The sequence below is a fragment of the Adiantum capillus-veneris genome, chromosome 7 (assembly GCF_014529385.1).
Source record: "Adiantum capillus-veneris isolate H3 chromosome 7, ASM1452938v2, whole genome shotgun sequence".
Classification (NCBI taxonomy): Eukaryota; Viridiplantae; Streptophyta; class Polypodiopsida; order Polypodiales; family Pteridaceae; genus Adiantum; species Adiantum capillus-veneris.
Genome location: NC_140937.1, coordinates 91,691,534 through 91,704,587, shown reverse-complemented (window position 1 = coordinate 91,704,587; position 13,054 = coordinate 91,691,534).

Below are 13,054 nucleotides of genomic sequence, written 5' to 3'. Positions count from 1 at the left end.
TAATTGTATATGAGGATGCAATTACTGTGTGATTTTTGGTTAACTTTGCATTGTTTGAAGAAAGCTTAAGACTACAAACTTAGATGCTCTTCCACCTCGACGAATGTGCTTCATCTCAATAGCTTCCAAGGATGGAATCTACATCAGTAAGGGGGGCATGTTAACCCTTACGAACACCCTATAACCTTCGATGGACGCCTTATCATTATTTGATTGAGTCATGGATCGGGCTTGCCGGTCTAATATGTGTGTAGGTGATCGCCAATGAGAGACGCACACTTATCTTATTTTACAGTAATTTTGCATCGACCGACCACTGTGGGCATCCATGTGTGAATGGGTCAGACTCTTATGAGAGGTCTATTTTGACCTAAAATCCTCATTCTTTGAGGTGCATGTTAAGAAGTGCTCTTGCTCTACCACTATCTTCTCCTCCTTCGTGTGCTCACGTGTGTATGTTTGTGTGTGTATGCTTGAGAGAGAGAGAGAGAGAGAGAGAGAGAGAGAGAGAGAGAGAGAGAGAGAGAGAGAGAGAGAGAGAGAGAGAGATCGAGTATTACGGTGGCAAGGCGGCAAGGCGTTTGAGTGCCATGGCGACGGCTCCTTCTTCTTTGTGGCACAGGATCCTTCACAACGGAAGCATTGAGCGGTGAGTGACACACCATTGCTACTTTGAGTTTGCTAGGATCTTCTAGTTGTGTGCCTGCAGCCATTAGTGGCTTGCACCCGGTGTTTTGGCAAGTTCCCAGCTTTCGACATGTTTGGCAAAGCGCACAATACAGTGTGACGTGGAAAATTGCATCCTCGTCTAACAACCAATGTGGAAAAGTATCACCACTCAAAGACATGTAATCAAGAGGAACACTAGAGGGAAACGTGACATCTCCGTCACTGGCATGTGAAGTCACCACTCTAGCATGTGTCAAAACCTCATCTGCACCATGTGTAGGTCTCCGTTGCTATCTCATACGCCTGAAACAACGATGCCTAATGTGTCATGTGTGACCACAATAACAACATCATATGTATCGGCAAGAACAAGACCGTCGTCTCGACCACTACACAATCATGAAAAGCATGATCAATTGCATCAAAACCGATGTTTGCATATGCATAAAACATCTCCACAATTTGTTATTTTCAAGCATAAATTGGGACAAATAGCTCAACTGAACATAAAGCGCATAACCATATACGCAAGCAGAGAGAAAACTACCTCAAAACGCATCCCACAAGAGAAATTGCCTGCAAAAATTTGCAAAAACTTGTGAAACATGACTGTCTATCTGTAGCCACACAAGCATACGCTAATCTCACTCCTATGAAAGTGGGTACAAGAACACCAAATTGTGTCCAAGCTGATAAAACCTCTCAAAGTGAGAGTGAACACTCGATCATTGTCAAAATGGGAGTAAAACTCGACCACTAAGCCATTAGAGAGCAAACTGCGGATACGCATAAACCATGGCAAGGATCTGGGAAAAATTTGGCAGAGTTTTTCCTATAAATTGAGTAAAAACTCAAGAAATATCACCAAATTGCATGAAAAACAGACACTTAGTGTCTTAGTAAGCAGATCCACAAATGGTCTATATGTATTACCAACAAACTGGCTCACTCCTAAGCTAGTGGCTCTATGGATGTGTACCTATCCAAAAATTCTACAAACATGTAAACCTGCTACCTGCAAGCTACACCTAGATCAAGCGGTATCCACAAAATGCATAGTATGAAATTGTGCTAAAAAACCTCTATAGAATGCCCCACAAAGTCATACAATGCGCATAAAACTAAATCCCGATGTGTAAAGATCCGAAAGTCACATCCCAAAGCATCACCTGCATATGCAAAAACAAGGTGAAGTCTCTCTCAAATAGCACCACATTTTGCCATACATAGCCAAATATGCAAACCGCATCACTGTCTACAATGAAGGAATCAAACTGCAAAACTTCGATATGTCGAGATCGTTGACAGGCTCCTGCAAAAAATTCAGCGCTCAAAGTTTTATAATTCTAATATGACCAATGCGTCTAGAACATTCCCCAGGGTAGACTCCTGGATCACATATATTCGAGTCTGGGTGTGAGAGATATGCCAAAAACATTCGTTTTTGACCCAAAAACGCAGCATAAACTTACTGTTGTTGCATCTGCTATAATTTTGATCTGAATTTCAAAAAATGGACATCACCATCGCATTTGAAATGTGCCAAAACCCTAACGGAGACTCCTGGATCATATCCATCCAAATCCGTGTGACGGAGATATGCAAAAAGCACTGTTTTGGGAGCGAAAAATTGCAAAAATGAGCTGCAACACTTCTTATTCTTGCTGTTTCTTTGCAAAATTCAGCACTGGCTTGCTACACAAGCTCTATACAAGCTGAATAAAAACATGTCTAAGTTGAGATCTGATGCCGTCAAGCCGGATCCACCGCCATCGAGCTCAAGCCACTATAGCCGAGCTCCATCGCTTCCGTGTCGTTGGGAAGCCGTCGTGCACGCGTCGCCAAAGATTTGATACCAATTGAAGAGTGCATGTGCATGGATGTGTGTGTGCGTGGTGCGGTGTGCATGCCGAAAGGAGATAAGTAGAGAGTACACAATGTGTGGGTGGAGCAAGACTCTAGTACGAGCTGCCCCTTATTCTGTACACAAGTATAAGGTATCAGTGGGCGGGCGTCCATAGCCTGGGCGGTTGGGCAAGGCACAGACGCATGTACCCCAACACCAATGCCATTCTTTATTAAACTATTGTTGGATGCCTTATTTATGTATACAACATGAGGCCTGATATTTAGTTTATAGTCTCACAGGTCAGTAGATTTATGCATAGCCCAGGGTCCAAGCATTGGCAAGCTCTCAAGAGGATTTTTTGCTACTTGAGTGGCACTTTCCATCTTGGCTTGTTTATCCCAAGGGGGGATGATTGCTACTAGATTTGCATGCTTTTTCGGACTTAGATTGGGCTGGTTGTTATGACACGGGAGTGTCCACGAGTGGTTTTTATTTCATGCTTAAAAATTCATGCATATCATGGTTGAACAAGAAGCAATCTACTGTGGCCACTTCCAATTGTGAGGCTGAGTATAGAGTAGTCTTCACACCTATGATTGAGTGTGTATGGCTTAGACGCCTTATTGTTGATTTGGGTGTTGGATAGGACATTGCCAACATCATCTACATTGACAGTCACAATCCATTGGCAGTTGTGAGGAACCCAGTGTTTCATGCTCGCACAAATCACATTGAGATGCATTATCAGTATGTCAGGTAGAGACTCTTAGCAAGAGAGATCATCTTGGCTTATGTGCCAACGTAGGAAAACCTTGTAGATCTATTCACATTGTCTCGTGAGAAGTTCAAAGCTTTCCACAAATATTTGGGCTTACTCCTCTTTGTGGATTGATCATCCAATCAGGGCATGACACTTCCCTATACACTATGTGCCAACTCCCGTTCATCGTATCAAATGGGACCAAATGAACATGTCACGTGGTGTGAGTGGAGTTCATAAGTGACTCTCGATGCTCAAAAATGGCTGAAATGAGCGTCGCAATAGAGAGTCCACATCGTGGTTGGGAGAGGAAGGTATGTAGGGAGAGCTCATGGCTGAATATATGGGGAAAAGAGGACCTAATGTGGTCAAAAGCTGAGCACTCAAGTAGTGTGTGGTACTCACTCTCTCGCACTTGACGAGGGCATAAGGTGCAAAGTCGATGACACTCCTCGCCAGTGCCCCAACGTCCTGTCTCGCAGCGTAGAGAATGGGAGCTAAGACGAATGGAGGCAATGGTGCGGATCGCACTCAACGGGATGGGCTCAAGGATGTAGGAATGGGTTCGGTTACCTCGTTCCGAGAAGAAGAGAGATTTGTAGTTTGGGGCAACGTGTGTGGTGTAATGGCTGAAGCGAGAACCTCCAGATTTCTCCCAAGCCATGATACATTGGCGTTGTAAGAAGGCCTCATTAACTTGGGAGTCGATCGACGCATCCTTGACCAAGTGACATGCATCCCATCTTCCAAACCATTTCTTGATATCAAGCATCCACCCGGAACTTAGTATTTTTCTCTTGCATGTCTTTTGAACCATTTGACTTGCTTCATATGCGATTCTAGGAAGTCGATGCAAAGGGCTACGAGAGAGAGAGAGAGAGAGAGAGAGAGAGAGAGAGAGAGAGAGAGAGAGAGAGAGAGAGAGAGAGAGAGAGAGAGAGAGAGAGAGAGAGAGAGAGAGAGAGAGAGAGAGAGATAATTCCCAAACATTCAAGCAAGCCCGTCCTTTTTCCCCTTTCCCCCTTGCCAAAAATTGCAAAATGGGATGCTAGGTGCATGGACCAATCATGGGAGAGCACTTAAGGGAGCAATTAGATGCATGTGTTGACACTCCCCCAGCCCCCTCTTGTATTCTTGAAAAAAAAAACGCTACCTCCCCCTCCCCCTCCCCCTCCCCCCTTACTTGTCTTTGGATAAAGTACACATGCACTCACTTGCCCAACTACCCATAAAGCATGTGTGAGCTACTTTGGGAATGTGGTGTAACCAAACTTGGTGAAGAAGGAGGACTAGAGCATCAACTTTCTCAAAATGGAAGGGCTAATCTCATCTTAGTCTTTTACATACCCTTTCATTAATTAAAAACCATAGACTTACCCTCAATTTAACTAACTCATGTGCAAGACCTTTGCACTATCCTTTGGAGGTTCTATGAAGCTGACCTGGGCTACAGTCTACCTATTAATTTAGAACCTGCTAAACCTAAACATGGATCTTTGATTGTCCACACAACCCGTATAATCTGCATTTATGTAACCCACAATGAATGCATCACTGTTCCCAAAGCATAAGCACTAATGTGTCATACCTTTCAAATATCTCAAGAGGTGATTCATTGCTTCCTAGTGTTTTGTGCTAGGATTTGCCATAAATTTGCTAACTATTCCTACTGCAAAAAAAGCAATGTCTAGTATTGTGGCTACCATGGTATGCATAAGACTGCCTACTATTGAAGGGCATGGCACCTTGGCCATTTTCTCTTTCTCAGCATCAAACTTAGGAGCATCATTTTTGCTAAGTTTTGTATATGCCTGCATCGGGGCACTCAATGTAGCCTTCCCTCCCTACATATTAAAATGTTGCAAGACCTTGTGGGATATGTGTTTCCTATGACAACTCCATTATTCCATGTTTTCTATCCCTCTTGATATGCATACCAATAGAGTGACTTGCATCTCCCAAACCCTTCATAAAAAACTGCATGCACCAGTTTTGCCTTGGGGGGTTTATGTATAAGCTATATATCACGTGCGTCCAAGCACTATTTATAAAACCCCTTAGCTGTGAATTTCTCACCAATAAAAGTGACCCTTTTCCTATTCAATCTGTAACTTTTTTCAAGAATTATTTTTCAACACCCTTCTGTATGTAAAATGTGAAAAAATATAGAATTAAATAATCCCCATTTTTGAACCCATATGATAGGCATTCTTTTATTGTAGTGAACCCCCCAAGAGTTCTACCCTCGTAGGCTTCTCAAATTTGACTTCAAACCCCTTTGATTGTTTCATGTAGACATTCAGATCAAGATTCAAGATCCCTGTGAAGAAAATCCATCTTTGCATCCATCTGGACAAGTTCCATGTCCTCAACGGCTACTCGTTCAAGCACAAGATGCATTGTAGTCAGCTTGACCACTAGAGAAAAAATTCATCAAAATCCATGCCTTTCTTTTGCTGATGGCCGATGGAGCTGCTATGCATCAGTGTGTGTCACCAAAAAACAGACTGTCAAAACAAAAAATGCTAAATCGAGGCCAAGATGCCGAGGGAAACCGTCAGAGTCGAACCGCTCCGGATGAACTTGTGAGGGGAGCCAAAAGCGAGGCTACGCCAAAGGAGATCCAAAAATGCTCTCTCTTGCTCTTGTTATGTCATTGCCAAGAAAAAATAGCAATGCCACCTTCCACTATGTCGGAGCTGATGCGAATTTTTGAGAAGAAGGTGTCACCAAAAAATTGTGCCTCCCGCTTGTCGAGGTGTGACCACCATCGCAAGGGATATAGGGCCGATGTTGAGGTGTGACCGGACTCACCTGTGTGTGTGTGTGTGTGTGTGTGTGTGTGTGTACACACACACACACACAACCTCACTCTCAAGATGCCAAGTCCCCTTTTCTCTTGAGCTCACAATGCTCTTCCAATGCCGACTTTGCCAATGCTCCAAGCTCTAAAGAGTTTTTTGGATGCCTTATTTGCAATATGAGGTTGGAAATTTAGTTTGCAGTTTCATAGGTCAGAAGATTTATGCATAACCCAGGGTCTAAGAATTGGTTGGGTATTAAAAGGATCTTTCACTACTTGAATGACACTCTACATCTTGGGTTGCTTTATCCCAAGGGGGGATCATTGCTACCAGATATGCATGCTTTTTTGGACTCAAAGCAGGTTGGTTGTTATGACATATGAGTGTCTACAAGTGGTTTCCATTTCATGCTTAGAAATTCATGCATATCATGTTGAGCAAGAAACAACCTACTGTGGCCACGTTCAATTGTGAGGCTAAGTGCATGGAAATCTTCACAACTACGATTGAATGTATATGGCTCAGATGACTTACGGCTAATTTGGGTGTTGGACAAGACACTGCCAATATCACCTACATTGACAATTAGAGCACATTGGTAGTTGCAAGGAACCCAAATTTTCATTCTCTCACAAAGCACGTTGAGGTGCATTATCACTATTTTAGGGAGAGACTCTAAGCATAGGTGATCAACTTGGCTTATGTCCAACACAGGACAACCTTGCAGTTTTTCTCACAAAGGCATTGCCTTGTGAGAAGCTCAAAGCTTTGGGCTTGCTTCCCTTCGTGGATTGATCATGTCTGTAGGGCATGGCACTTCCCTATACACTATGTGCCAACTCTTGTTCACCGTATCACTTCCAAGGGGGATTTGTTACCATATGTGTGGTAGTGATGTGTTGAACACACTTAGGATTGTCGGGACACTTTTTCCCTCACTAGGAGGTTTTTTCCCACGTGCATTGTATATATGCTCATCTCTCTAGGGATAACTTATATTTCTATTTTCACACTAATAAATACACTCTCTATTGTGTGTCATCAGCTTCTTCATCTTCTCCAAGAAATGTATGTGTCCCTAGAACCCTAATTTCAATAATGTGTTGATGATGTAGAGGTGGGCTTCTAGTAAGAATGAGAACTAATGCTCCACATCTTCTTCTAATACATGGCACATAGTGATGACCTTGTGGAAAGCCAAGCTATTGTTTTTTCCTATCACTTGGGTAAATTATGCATGAGAATTTACACTTGGCTTCATGCATCAAGAAAAATAATGGACGACTACAAGCTAGTTCAGCGAACATTAAGGCTACATCAACTAGCTATAGTATGAATTCACTTCGTAGGAATGACTTTCACAAGGTAAGTTTATGGACCATATGGTCAAGGTTATGCCCACTTTGATCATGGATTTTTCTTACAAAATCCCAAGCCTACATGATGAGCTTATGGTCTATACAAATCAATTTTGTGTCCACCTTCTTGGAGACACACACACACACATATATATACATAGCTATATAATTTAAATTGTTAGTTTTTCATCGATATTGCTAGTATCTCGCGTTATGACAATACTACATTACTAAACTTGGAGAAAACGTTTATAAGAGACTCCACAAATTGTGGGACAAAGTACTTGCAAAATTTTGTAAGGTGAAGAATGGAGAGATTGACTTCTTTGATGTTGAGTGTTACCAAATGCCAAGCAGGTATTTTTGAGCAAGGAGAAAACCGATCTAGTGTTTCCAAACACCAAACTAAGAATATGAGGGAGAAAAGAGAAGCTGACAGAGAGACACACACAGAGAGAGAGAGAGAGAGAGAGAGAGAGAGAGAGAGAGAGAGAGAGAGAGAGAGAGAGAGAGAGAGAGAGAAAACTTAAGGTCTAGTTGGGAACAAAAAGAGAGATAGATGATGCAGGATAGAGGGAGTTTATTTGGGAAAAAATGAAGTGAAGGATAAAAATCACGATGTTTCCATGTGAAGAAAAACTAGAAGGTACAATTTGAGACAATATATAAGAATCTCGCTAGCAAACTTTTGAGAGTAAGACTATAGAATTGTCTAACTGAGTTTGTAATCATATTGTGTATTTCTCTTATTTAATGTACCTTCTTTAAGCTTAGTATTTTTTTTAACCTTAACATCATTTTACTTAGAAATCTCACAAAACTATCAATTGTCTTTAGGGTTTTTAGGCATTTCAGACGCAATGATGTGGTCAAAATCATCAAATTCTTTTTAGAATGTTAAGTTTAGATAAAATTAGATTGTATCTTTGCTAAATGAAAACCTTTAGCATTTAACAAAGCCTACATTAACTGTGACAAATGATGGCCCATGATGTCATGGTCCTTAGCATGAGCATCTTTACTATGTGTTCTAGGGAAGTTCAAGGTATTCTTGTACTCCACCACATACTATGTGTTCTAGGGAAGTTCAAGGTATTCTTGTACTCCACCACATACTATGTGTTCTAGGGAAGTTTAAGGTATTCTTGTACTCCACCACCTACGACTTTATGCACACAAGGCAATATTGACAAAAGTGGACTTGTTCTAATTTAGAACAAATTCACATCTAGTTGAACTACTAATAATGCACACATAATCTTCATGATGATCACATGGAATTTGTGACTTTTATGCTTGACATTAATGCTCAGAGGAAATGTCGATTTGGGAAGGTAAGTTCTTCTCGAGGTATTATTGTCTATGTTTTGTTGTTGTTCACATAGTCCTTAATGTCATCTATGGTGTGGCTGAAGTTGAGATTCAACATCCTCTGCAGCTCAAGTCGTCCTGTTCTAAGTTGAGGTGCTAAAACCATCACTTAGAGACACCAATAATGGTTGGACTAGCTCGGATATGAGATTGCTCGAAAAAGCTTGCTTGGTTCATGGGAATCTGATGTTGGTGGAAATTTGCACATCCCACAAGTTGAAGTTTGATAGCATGGAAGGAACTAGCCAAGGTGAGAGCTGGTACAACAAATTGTGTAAAATCTAAAGGTGAAGATAGAGGAGGACATGCATAATTTTGATGCATGCAAGATTTTTAGTCCCAAGCATTACGCAAGTGAAGAGATCAAGATGGAGAATAATAGCAAAGCATGGCTAGAGAAGCTACTTGGTTAGTTTCGATGATTAAAAATGATGTGGAGAAATGCAAGGGAGAGCTCAATATATTCACAACAATTCTTGCCAACAATTTCAAACAAAAAAGTGTTCGTGATGCAAGTCATGTTTGCAAGTATGATTTCACTATGCATGCTCCTTTCCAAATATGATGAAACTATGCAAGATACTGATAGTGCCTATGAATACAAATGTTTCAAATTGTGGGTTCACTCTTCAGAATACCATAAAGACAACTCAAAGGACTAGTATAAATGTAACAACAATGGAAAACTATATGTTTATAGCTTGATGTGGACACAAGTATACTTTAGATATTCCATGGGATGATTTATATTTAAAAGCATTATTGAATGCTCAATATAAGTATACATTAGAGAAAAGGAATGGAATCCATAGGGCTTTGATCAGGAGCTTGACAAGGAGAATGTAATGGAGTTAACTTGAGAGAAGCGAAAATTAGGGAGAGTATTTTTGAGTAATTACTTTGTGAGCATAGTGCATGAACATAATTGAAGATAGAAACATAAACATAGCATTTAGTAAACTTGGCATGAACAATACTTTTGCAAGAGAGATAATTTAGAGAACATGACAAGAGGAGCGGATTTATGTGGAGCCGGTCCCCCCTCCAATAGGCATTTGTATTATGATTTCCTCCATCAAGAGAGACTTGTTACAATACAATCTTTGTGTTTCTTGTGACCTAGGTGATGCAACGAAGATGGAAAGCTTCATACATCACGAGATAACATAAACTTTGTGAAAAGCATTAACTATCCCAAGCCTCAATCCCAACACCTCAAACACCTTCGAAGGTGGACAGAGCTAGCAGGAAATGAGGGTAGGGAAGAGATAGAAGAAACATTTCATAGGAGAAAGAATTAGTTCCTCACTTATCATCACTCTTCTTGATAGCATACATAATAGCATAGTAATGAAGATGGAGAAGATGGCAAGCTTAAGCATTGAAGCATGGCTCTTGGTTGGATTTGCATTCCATAGCCAAGAGTGTTGGTGTAGTCTCTCAACCTCTACTTGCTTGGAGAAGGAGAGGGAGCTCTTGCACTTTGCACAATACACAATGAGTGTGTGTGTGTGTGTGTGTGTGTGTGTGTGTGTGTGTGTGTGTGTGTGTGTGTGTGTGTGTGTGTTCTCTCTCCTAAATTATCATTGGATCCCTTGGGCGGCCAACCAATAGGCTTCGAGCACACCATGAGAGCAACATGAGGAGGAACTTGACAAGTGTCCCTTTTGCTTTCTTTGAACTAGGCATGCCTTGTGTGAGAGTGTGTGTGTGTGTGTGTGTTCTCTCTCATCCCCCCTCTTGTAGGGCTCGCCCCCTCCTTGTAGGGATTGAATATTGACTTTTTGACACACCTTATCTCAAGCACCTTAGTCAGCAAGCTGACAAAGCACCTCAAGCTTGGGTGATGTTCCCACAAGCACCTCAAGCTCCCTAGTCGGCAAGAACGGCAAGCACCTCAAGCTCCCTAGTCGGCAAGAACGGCAAGCACCTCAAGCACCTTATTCATCAAGCACGATAAGCACCTTAGTCATCAAACACGACAAGAACCTCAAGCACCTTAAGCTTGGACCGGGTTCCCACCTTAAGCACAGCCCTAGCTTACCTAAGGTAAAAGGACTTTTAACGCTAACTATTGGAGGTCTTCAATGAAGCTAACCCTAAGGTCTTTATGCTCCATTGGTTAGCCTTTCTCTTTGACATACCATCTCTCATTTGGGCCCCTTTACCATTGGCCCCGTGTTGAGATAGATCTATTAAGAACCTTTCTATATCCTAACCCTTGTTCTCGTTTATTCTCTCACATTAAATGATCAGTTTAATATGAGAAAATCATTTGGGTTGGTTAGATATTAAATTTTATGACAAAAGATTTATACTCCTAGAGGCTCCTCAAATTTCAATTAGTCTCTAAAAATCCCGTCAAATGACTTTCGTAATCTCAAAATTAGCTCTCAATTCCTTCTACAAAGTTGTGGAGCTTGAAAAGAGCTAAATTTTGTCTAAAATACATTTTGCAATATGACCTTGTATGAGGGAGTTAAGCTCAATTTGATGAACTATTGTTTCCCCTCCCTTTTTAAAAATAGTAACTTTGAATTTCTTAGAGGAGGTGAAAGAGTCCAAAGTATGGAGTATGAACGTGGAGGTTTAGCCTCTATTGAGACCTTTGAAGAGGCATATGGACTTTCTAGGCCCTCACGCCCATCCACATGCCCTTTTACCCACTTTGCCTCCAATTCTCACCCACTGTAAGCTATTGTCATTTTGAGTCCTTGTAGAATTATTGTGAAATATTAGGATAATTTTTATGCACTTAAAAAGTGGCATTCATCTTTTGGCACTCTTTTAGCCATGAATGCACTCCCTTGTATGCCTAATTGTCCTTAGATGTATCTCTAATATAGTCATTTTTAGGTAGAGAAAGGCCATGGTAAAGCCTAAAATTCATCCAAATTAAATTTTGATGACATGCCCTGCCATTTTCAACCGTGATTGCAACTATTTTTCACCATATAATCATAGGTTCACACTATGCTTGCAATGGTTTAGTGGCAAGGTGCACTCTTCTAGGTCATGGTTTCTAGTTGTGAGGGGTGATGGCAATCATATTCCGTAACCGTCATGAGGGGTGATGGCACTCATATTCCTTAGAATGATTAATGACCCACGTCATCTAATGAATGCTGGGTCACCAAATTCCCCGAAGTCAAGGGTGTCAAATAGTCTTATGGTGGTATTAGTAGTATTTTCAAAACAAAAAGCTGTCGTAAATTTTGATAATTTTTTCATGCATGTATCTTACAATTTTAGCTTAGAAAAATAAGTCTAAGGCCACAAGCACCTTGCCATACAAATTCTTCTTTATCAATTTCTCAATCCTCTCCCTCTCTCCATGATTTTCACCTCCATGCTGTTGGGGTATAAAGCCCAATGTGGTCGCCCAGGTAAGTGGGCGGGCCGCCAGGTATGTACACATATTCTTTCGTTAAAACCTAATAAGAACTCACTATTCTCTACACATTACAATAGAGTGATTTCACCATATCGTCGTGCTCTTCTTCTCGCACTCTCTCTAGCGTCGCACTTCCGCTCGTACTCCTTCAACTGGTATCAGAGCTCAGATCGAGGCTCGGGGCAGCACTGCAGGAGGCTAGAGTCACCAACTCAGATTGGAGTGAAATTCGACAGGCGAAGACATGGCCCCAAATCCTGTGGTCATCTCGGCCACCGTTCGGCTTCGACAAAGGTCTGCGCAGGCCATTTTCGACTACGTGGTCTCGACGGGTGCAGATCCGACTCTGCAAATTTGGGGTTTTCGGCCTACGACTGCAGGTGCTGAGGATATCGACACTCCCAGAGTGTTGATTTGTGGTTGTCTACACATCGAAGGATGGCTCACAGTTCTTGGAGGCGTGTCACATACGACACGGGCGCATCTACACACAGACTGTAGACGACATCCACTAGTTCATCAGGTTGATATTGGTTCAGAGGTCAGTTTACAGGGGAAACTCTATCGAATTTTTCCGAGGAAAGTAAACTACTGTGAAGCGTAGCTATGGCTGGATCACAGGACACTGCTCTTTACAATATCAAGAAGCTGGATGGAACCAATTTCCCATTGTGGAAGAAGCAGATTTGGCACGTGTTGGTACAAAAGAAGCAGATAAAACCTATAAAGCTCAAGGGGATAAAACCAAAAGATATGGACGAAGATGAATGGAGCGAAATGGATGAATTGGCACTTTCTACCATTATGCTGACTTTGGCAGAAAGCGTTTACTTCAATGTAGCAGACGAG